Source organism: Dermacentor albipictus, chromosome 5 (genome assembly GCF_038994185.2).
Source record: "Dermacentor albipictus isolate Rhodes 1998 colony chromosome 5, USDA_Dalb.pri_finalv2, whole genome shotgun sequence".
Taxonomy (NCBI): domain Eukaryota; kingdom Metazoa; phylum Arthropoda; class Arachnida; order Ixodida; family Ixodidae; genus Dermacentor; species Dermacentor albipictus.
Genome location: NC_091825.1, coordinates 27,526,323 through 27,535,996, shown reverse-complemented (window position 1 = coordinate 27,535,996; position 9,674 = coordinate 27,526,323). Strand labels below are relative to the sequence as shown.

General features: G+C 46.1%; 1 pseudogene; it reads left to right on the top strand.

Moving 5' to 3' along the window:
- Positions 1–1,352: 1,352 nt before the first annotated feature.
- Positions 1,353–3,715, top strand: LOC139060263 (uncharacterized; annotated as a pseudogene).
- The last annotated feature ends 5,959 nt before the right edge of the window (positions 3,716–9,674 follow it).

Sequence of the window (9,674 nt, the reverse complement as noted above, 5' to 3'; positions counted from 1 at the left end):
AATCCAGACAGCGAAAATGACAGGCCAGAAAAAACGCGAAACACGCCTTCCGCCCAGCTAAAGAGCCCAAGTTTCGCTTTCGCGCCGGGTCGCATCTCCCGGCGTGGCAGCCCAGGCCTGCTACTTCGCGGCGCTTGGGATAGATGGCGCGACCGGCGCTCATCAATATGGCGGCGCCCTATGAATTCACGGTGTTCTGGTGTATATAAACTATGCCTACCGGATGAGCGCGAAAAGGCCGCCGTCTATGGCGGCGCCACCTACGTAGGGTACGAATGAGCACATTGAAGGGAGCGGCAAACCTCATCACGGAGATGTCGCAAATGCCGCATGATAGCGGTAGCAGACGACAAAAGTTGTTCGCACTCTTGTCATAATAAAGGTTTGATCTGCGGTTGCGGTGATAGCAGACGATTTCTTTTTTGGAAGCCGCAGAATTGGAAACGTCGTTGTGAATGTTTCTCTGCTTTTCCTAAGTTTTTCCTTGCAGCTATCTCGCAAAAAATGCGAAGTTTACTTTCACGAAGGCAGGATTTCATGCTGGAGCGCTAAAACCAAGTATTCACGATTTGCAGCGTATTAAATAGGATAGAATAGCACAGTGAAGTTAGCTGAAACTGTACGTATCATCGTTAGATTGAATCGTTTGTTAAACGATTCAACAAACGATTCAAACAATTCAAGTTAAACGAAACGTTAAAATTGTGTGCTGAGGTTGTAATGAGGATGCACCTCATTAAATTATCGTGCGATCAAAGTTTACAATTGCATGTGCTGTTTTAAGCATGCATTATGTGAGTCGACGAAGTAATTTGTCTGTAAAGCGGGATATGGCTGTGGTGGGGTGCAAAATGCATCGATCCGTTAGCATTACGCTAACTGTAACTGTAAAAAAATGTCCTTGTATATGATTTTAGGAAACGGGAAGGGCAAAACGATATATGTATATATATATATATATTTGCTTACAGACCAAGATGGCATACTGTTGCGTGCCCAACTGCAAGTCGGATGGGAAAAAAAAGGTACCAGGTGTATCTTTCCATGAGATCCCTGCCGAGCCCACACTGCGAGAAGCATGGATCAGAGCAATTGATAGACGTGACTGGACCCCAAATGTATCTTCCAACTATTCAAGGGTCTGCAGCAAACACTTTAAGGACGCAGATTTTACGAATGGGCAAAGGCGCCGTCTAAAGAAGGGCATAGTGCCTGCGCTCTTTCCGGAGAGATCGTCAGAAGTGCTGCGTGCGCCTTCAGCAGAAAGCACGATTGAGCACATTGGTCATTCAGAAAGCGAACCTACACAGAACAAAGAAATTAATAATTCAGCCAGTGTGGCAGAGACGCCTATGGAGGTTGAAAAATCCACCGAGAAAGAACAACGCGCACAGTCTTCTTCGAGTGCGGTGCAAGAGCAGCTATGTGCGCCACCAAGGACTTTTGATGAGGAATCAGACAATAACTCTCAAATAGTTGTCCAAGAGGCGCAGATGGACAAAGAAGAAGAAGCTTCCAGTCTTTACGCAAACGAAAGAGCAAAATGGTTGAGAAAAGAAAGAGAAATGGAAAGAAAAATTGACAGACTCCAGAAAACAGTTGACAGATACAAATCAGAATTAGAAAAGGTCAAGGAAGACTGCAACTTTGCGGATATGTCGTACATAAGGCAGCAAGCCAAGCAAAAAGACACATCGGCTGTCTTCCTTTGGAATCAAATAATTAATTTCAGACGAAAAAAACCAACATGGTCGGAAGATGTTGTGCGTCACTGCATCATATTAAGGCACCTGTCCACCAAGGCCTATGAGCATGCTAGGAAAGAAGGACTGCTCAAGCTGCCCGGCAGGACCACCCTTCAAGAATTCCTTGGGGCATGAGTGGTGAAGCAGGCTTTAATTCTTTGATAAAGCTGCGCTTAAAAGCAGAGATTGAGAAACTGACGTCGCCTGCTTCAAGGCATTGCTCCCTCATCATGGATGAAATGCGCATAAAGCCAAAGCTGCAGTACAACAAACAGCAAGATTGTTTTGTTGGCCATGCTGACGTAGGCGAAGTGAACGACCCAGCGAACGAGCCCTTGCTGGCGAATTCGTTGTTGTGTTTCCTCATAAATGGCCTGTCAACCTCTTACAGGATTCCAGTGTCTTATTTCTTCACGAAGAGCCTCTCTGGTTCTCAGCTGTCGCAGCTGGTGCGATCAGTTATTAAGAACGTTGAAGAATCTGGCTTCAAAGTAGACAGACTCGTGGCTGGCAACCACAAGATAAACGTGAGTGCCATGAGAGACCTCTGCGGCGGATTTCTGACATACAGAATTGAACACCCGGTTGATCCCGACAGACCTTTATTTCTCAGCTTCGATAGCTGCCACGTCCTGAAAAATGTAAGATCTCAATTTTTGGAAAGAGAAATTGGCCCGGACGGAGAGATATCTTCTCGTTACTTGAAGAAAATATACGACTTGCAGAAAGAACTGATCGTTAAACCCGTGAGAAAACTTACTAGAAAACATGTATTCCCGAACAACATCGAATAAATGAATGTCAAGCGTGCGCTGGAAATTTTTTCTCCAAGCGTAACGGCGGCCTTGGAATTTTTAAGAGGACAGGCAGGGCACAGCTGTGACTACTCCTTCGCTGCAGCCGGACCAACAATAACTTTCATGAAGAACATCTACCGTTGGTTCATACTTCACGACACCAGCAACACGGCACAATACATCCACCAAAACAACCCCGATGTCAGACACTATGATGACTCCGACGATAGCCGCCTCGAATGGCTTGAACTAACTTTTCCCATGTATGTGGAAGAATTGGAAAACAGATCGCCTTCCGCGCACAACTTTCTCACGGCAGAAACCTACGAGGCGCTTCTCCTGACGACCTACTCCACGGTCGCTTGCGTTCGGCACTTGCTTGCAAAAGAAAAATTTTGCTTTGTGCTGACAAGGAAATTTAATAGCGAACCCATCGAATCCCTTTTTGGCACGTTGAGGCGATCCTTGGGTTCTAATGACCAATTGGACGTGCGCTCCGCGATGAGTGGCCTTGAGAAACTGCTCAAAACAGGCATCGTAGCCGTGCCTGAATGTAGCAACATCCTACACGAGCAAGAGCTCGTGCAAAGCAAAGCGCTCCCCGCTGCAGTTCGCACACGCAAGGAACCGTCCATTCTGCCTTCAGCTGCCATTCACATCCTGGAGCGCTTCAATGTGCAAACCGTGCCAACAAGCTTGCCGACCCTGCAAGTAACAGCAACAGTCTACATGGGTGGATACATAGCACGAGTGGTTAAAGAGCACATGGAGTGTTATAACTGCGGTGAACTAACAAGCAAAGTTCCCAGCAGCCAGCCACTTCAACAGCTCACCAAGAATCAGGACAGAGGAGGACTGCTATACCCGTCAGACGAACTTCTTTACGTCCTAGAGACGCTAAGAATGTTCATTAACAGTGCACTGACGGAAACGCCAAATCTCCGAAGGCCCCTGGCATCGCTACTCAATGTAGCTGTACCAGCGCTGATACATTCAGCCCTTCTGCGATGCACTGTGGGTGACGACCAGCACCGCCAAAAATTGGTTGAACTTGTGTGCTCCCGATTCATGAAGCCCCTGCTCAGCAACTACGCTTCCGCTGTGACCGACAAAAGCGATGTATGCAAAAACTTCGCTCGGAAACCGCTGTCGAGGAAGTACTTGAAGTTGTAAATCGAGCGGGCACAGTGAACACGGGTGTCCGTGGTGCGACGTGAGCAACTTCGACGATCGACCTTGAACAAAAGCATTCTTTGTGCAAATGGGTGTCACAATTTATTTCTTGATTACTATTACAAGCGGTGAGTTTTTAATTAGTATATAACAGTGAATAAATATGTTTCAAAGCTTCAGAAGTAGACGACGCACTCGCGTGGTACATATGTCCAAGATCACAATTAATTACTAAGCATGATATATGGGTGCTCACGTGCAAAATCCACGACATCCGGAGTCCCACCATACGGCATCCCTTATTATCATAAGGGATGCAGTATGGTGGTACTCCGGATTAAATTTGACCGCTTGGCGTTCTACACCATGCATCTAAATTTAAGTTCACGTATATTTTTTAAAATTTCTCCTCGGTTGAAATGCACCCGTCGCTGCCGAGAACCGGCTTGCTTACGGCGCCGTTCTTAGAAATAGACAGGCTTTCTTTGGTGACGACATTCTGACCGACGAAAAAAAGAAAAGATTTCATCTTCGTGCCAAGCACCACAATCACTCATGATTTGTTTTAACAGAGAAGCACGACGAGCGCGTAGTTCGCAAAGTTTCAAAAAGCGCGCCTTAGACCCATACGTAAGTGGCGCCCCCATCACAAGTTTCGACGACGACCTCTTTGTATCGCTATATTATTACAACACTAGATTATATATGTATTTACGCAATTTTTATTCACTTTTAAGTTCTTTTTGTCACCTATGAGAACCAAAAACGTAAAAAGTTCACACGCACCCGCCGTGGTTGCTCAGTGGCTATGGTGTTGGGCTGCTGAGCACGAGGTCGCGGGATCCAATCCCGGCCACGGTGGCCGCATTTCGATGGGGGCGAAATGCGAAAACACCCGTGTGCTTAGATTTAGGTGCACGTGAAAGAACCCCAGGTGGTCGAAATTTCCGGAGTCCTCCACTACGGCGTGCCTCATAATCAGAAAGTGGTTTTGGCACGTAAAACCCCATAATTTTTTTTAAAAAGTTCACACGCGGCAACCCTACGTAAGTGGCGCCACCGCCATACTTCTGAGGATGTCCGCTATCCATGCGATCGCTGATAATCCGGCAGGCATTGTTTATATAGGCGGCTATGGCCGAACTCTTGAGGAAGCAAATTTCTTGCACCCCTGGCGTCGCTAGCGCAGCGTATCCGACTTCGCCTGCCGCGGCCTGGCGCGCAGAGAACGCCGGACTATATCTTGGCCTTTAACGGCGTCCCAAGTAAAACCCCTCAATTTCCCAAAGTGGCGCCATTCGCTTTCCTCCTCCTCCGCTCGGCGCGGCCTCGACGGTGGCGCCGCTAGTTGTGGGCCTGCCGTAGCAGACGACGGCTAACACGCTACGGGAGGAAATCCGCAGAAAAGTTTGTTCGAGCCCTGCGGAGCAGTTTTTTTCAATCGAGATCTTTCTTTGTCAGTCGGTAACTGGCCTTTAGAATTTCGTGTTGGAATTGCGGAAGAAATAGAGAAAATGACCATTATTCAAGGCGTATTTAAGGCGTAAAGCGCGCGACGTTGAGAGTTCGTGTTGCTGAAACACGACGCAAGCACGCGGTGTACTCAAACACGCGTGTAATTTCCAAAGTTTCAGGTGTTGACAGCTTGAAAGTATGTGTACGTGGTTTCGTAGGTTCATTCACGTACCTGCAGGACACTTTTGTTCGGTCGGCGCGTGAGAGATTCTGGCTGTGTGCGGTCAGCAATGCCTGGCAACAGGACAGTGTTTTTTTTTACAAGTACTGCTCCAGGAGGGCACATGTAATGGCTAACGGAGGCCTATGAAGAGCACGTAACATTCCACTAATGCAGGCCTCGCAGGGAGTGTTCGCATACAAAATTGGCTGTCCGCGATCTTATACCCCGTCGGCATGCACAGGCTTCGGCGAGCCCCATCCAGGCCTGGTTCTAGCTTTGGTGTTCCCGTTGCCGCTTTGGTGCCCTGGAGGCGCCGTCAATAATACGGAATAATGACAAGTTGTTACGACTAGTAAATAAAATTTATTGAAGAAATACAATCGCGCCGAAGCGCCAACTTCTAAAGCAGCGCTAGCGCGCGAGGATTATGAAACGCCAACGAGGAATTTAGGGCCGATTTACGCTCGAGCCGCCCATCGCCGCAAGCCGCACCGCACGCTTGCGGTCGCGCGAAAAATTGCACGTATCCAGCACATGTGCACAAATTACCATTTACACTGTGTGCACAGTGTATACCTTACACATTGTGAACCGAAATTTGAGCACAAGTGTTTGATACGTGCAATATTTCGCGCGACCGCACGCGGTGATGGGCGGCTCGAGCGTAAATCGGCCCTTATCGGCCCACGTATGACTCTACGATCAAAGTGCACGTTAAACATCCCCTGGCGAGCTAGATAAAGTTATCTGGAGCCATCCACTACGACCTCCATCCTAGCTTTAGTCGCTTCGGAATGTTAAAAACGGTAATCACCACAAACCAAATTAATACATGCGGGCGTACATCCGAAGCTATAAGACTGAATCGTTAAGTCATAGTGAGCCTTGCAAAAGCGTCGAGAATGTGCTAACTTCTGGTGGAATTCAAATTACACCCTCAATAAAGTTGCTTTTATGTCACAGGCCAGCTGCAGATGCGTGCATTTCACCGCAAGAAGAAACTACGTGAAACAAAGAGAGCACTTTCGAAAAAGAAAAGTCAAACAACGCGCTAAAAACCACGCAGAGCATGAACACACACTTTTTCGAAGGGGAAGGCGTGAACTAGGCTCAAAATAAGAGGTTGTGAGCAGCCGTGGCCCTTACTTCCCTAAGCCGTGCGTTCTTTGCCACTTCCTCGAAGTCAGCACGCCCGATCCTGCGAATCCACACTTCTTGCGTTGCGCCCGCCGGACGGCAAAGCAAAAACGTCTGTTGTGTCTGTTGCGGTAACCGAAGGCGCAGCAGCATGGCATCGCAATTAAAGTTCTCGGCCCTGCACATTCTATTACGCTAACACGCTCCGTCAGTCCGCCTGCCGTACTTTCGTCGCGCAGGCCCAATAATGGAGGTTGGCGCGCGCTGGAAAGAAAAAATATACAAAAGCGCGGCGCCTGCTCCGCGCTGGAAAGAAAAAAATATACAAAAGCGCGGCGCCTGCTTCCACGTGACACAGATTGCCCAATAGGGGACCGGAGGAGGGTGGGGTGACAGGAGGCGTGGAGTAGGACGCGCCGGTGTGAGCGGGGTGGCGGAGAGATCTTATAATGGCGCTACTTTTGAAAAATTGAGGGGCTTTACTTCCAAGGCAGCGCCTCAACGAGCCCCGACGAGATTAATCGCTCCGAAGAAAACCCACGTTCACACCATTCTAGGGAGCTCTGTTCTAGGGGGCGGGGGGGAAGGGAGGGAGAGTTCTAGGTGGTGCCGCCGCCTTGCTGGCGCCTGTTGGCGGGCAGAGAAGTCAAACGGTTCATTTAGTACACGGAGGAAGGAAAATACTGAGAAGGACCACCCCCTCTGCTTGCTAGGAGAAAAGTACAGAGGAAATGAAGTAGTCTTTTCAGATTTTTTTCTTTATTTTTTTCTGTCGCTGTAGCTGCCTTGTTCTCGGGCAATAATGGGGGCTGTGTTGTGGTTGTGCGGGCGCACTCGTGTTGCTTCGCAGGTTTAGTACGGTGGCAAAGGCGTCGTGTGTGCTTGATTACCTACCGCTGGGTTATGTAGATTTTGCTTCCCCAGTTGTGGCCAGGTGGAATGTTGTGGCCAGGAGGTGGAACTGGTCTCTCTAGGTCCTCAGCAGTACTAGAGTTGTCGCAGCATATAAACGAAGCACTCCTTAATAATGAATTAGCCTTAGTAATATTTCTAGACCTCAAGAAGGCTTTCGATACAGTTATTCATTCCATACTACTAAATAAACTTGAACACTACGGTTTCAGTGCCAGTACTTTCAATTTATTTTCTAGTTACTTAACCAACCGACAGCAGTTTGTTAAAATTACTAATTTTACGTCTTCGTGTTCTTTTGTTAAAACTGGTGTGCCACAGGGGTCTGTCCTAGGATCAATTTTATTTTCTTTGTATGTCAACGATTTTCCTTCAATTCTCACATCTGCTAAAGCTGTCATGTACGCGGACGATACTGCACTACTGTTTACAGGCAAAATACTTCACGAAGTAATACAGATTGCTAATAAAGAACTAATCTGTGTTTCATCATGGTTTAGAGCAAATAAACTTACACTCAAGAAAGCTAAAACTCGCTACATGATTTTTCATTCTAGGCATAGTCATGTTAACAGTGCAGCTCTGCAAATATATCTTGATAATATCATTCTGGAGCAGGTAAAGACAATTAAATACCTCGGCGTGACACTAGACAGTAGTTTAAACTGGAAACCACACATTGATAATGTATGTTCGAAGCTAGCGTCCCCGTATTATGGGCTCTTAAAGGCGAGGGCATGCTTCAATATTTCGGTACTGAAAATAATCTACTTTTCCCTCTTTCATTGTCATATGACATACTGTTGCGAATCGTGGTTGTCCACATTTAAAACATATTTGGATCCAATTTTGCGCTTACGAAAGGGAGCGGTGCGGATAATGACGTTTTCTAGTCCATTCGAATCCAGCAGTCATTTATTTTGCAGGTTGAAAATACCTCCCTTTACCAATCCTCCGAAATGAAAGTTGCTATTTTAGTGAATAACATAATATGTCGCAATCACTCATTGTCGTTTAGTATATTGGTGATTCCTACACGAAATACTAGACACGCCACTAACATAAATTTCAATTTACCAGTTACCCGAAACACATACGGTCAAAGACGAATTCAGTATCATGGTACAAAGATATGGAACGCCTTACAAATAGAAGTGAAGAGTGCCAGTAACATTTTATTTTCCATAAAAAGTTTATATATCTCAAAAATTAGTTAAGAATGTTGCTTTGCCTTTGTGGTGATATTTTTTCAGTAATACTATTCTATTGGTGCACGGATGCATGTTTTCTTTTTTCCCTCTTGTTTCTCATCCTGTACAATTATGTATAATCAATACGCATTTGTTCATCATTGTCCTGATCGCCGCAGCACAAACGCATGTATACCACATGGGCCCACACTAGCCTTGGCTATGGGCCCAACAGTTTGCTTATGTTGATGAACAAATTTATGACGAAATAAATAATGTTTAATGTCTAAAGAAGAAGACAGCGTGAAATGATGAGAAAGCTGGTTACCTCTTTTTCGAGTCGTCTAAGCCTGGCAGAAACTCTGCACGTGTGCAAGTAGGCTTAACTGCCCAAATATTTTGTTTTATTTTTATTTATTTACAGCATACTGCGGACCCTAGATGGGTCCTAGCAGGAGCGGCAAACAAAAAGAGAATGACAATAACAACTGCAAAAAAGCACAGCAAAAAAACATTGCAGTAAATAATATATAAACAATGACACATAGCAGGAACACAACACAATAACTCTGCAACTGTGAATAAGTAATTTTCTCAAAGACATCAATACTGGTTAGTAGATCAGTCGGGAGTGAATTCCGTTGAGTTATTGTGCGCGGAAAGAAAGAGCATTTAAAAACATGAACTGTAGCGTTGTGCGGCGTTAGGAATTCCGCGTGATGATTTCTTGTTAGGCGTGTTGTGGTGGACCTAAACATGGACCAGGACTCATGGAGGGTTTGTTATTTTTGATTAAAAAAAGTAACTTCAATCTTTTAATTTTTCTTCGTATTTTCAGTGTCTGTATGTTATGTTGTGCCATGAGTATGGTGGGGGAGTGAGTAGAGCGGTATTTGTTAAAGGTAAATCGAACAGATTTTCTCGGGATCATTTCCAACGCCTCAATGTCATGTTTTGTGTAAGGGTCCCAGACGGTGCATGCGTACTCGAGTTTAGGTCTGATGATGGAGGTGTAGGCTGAGAGCTTTGCGCTAGTAGGAGC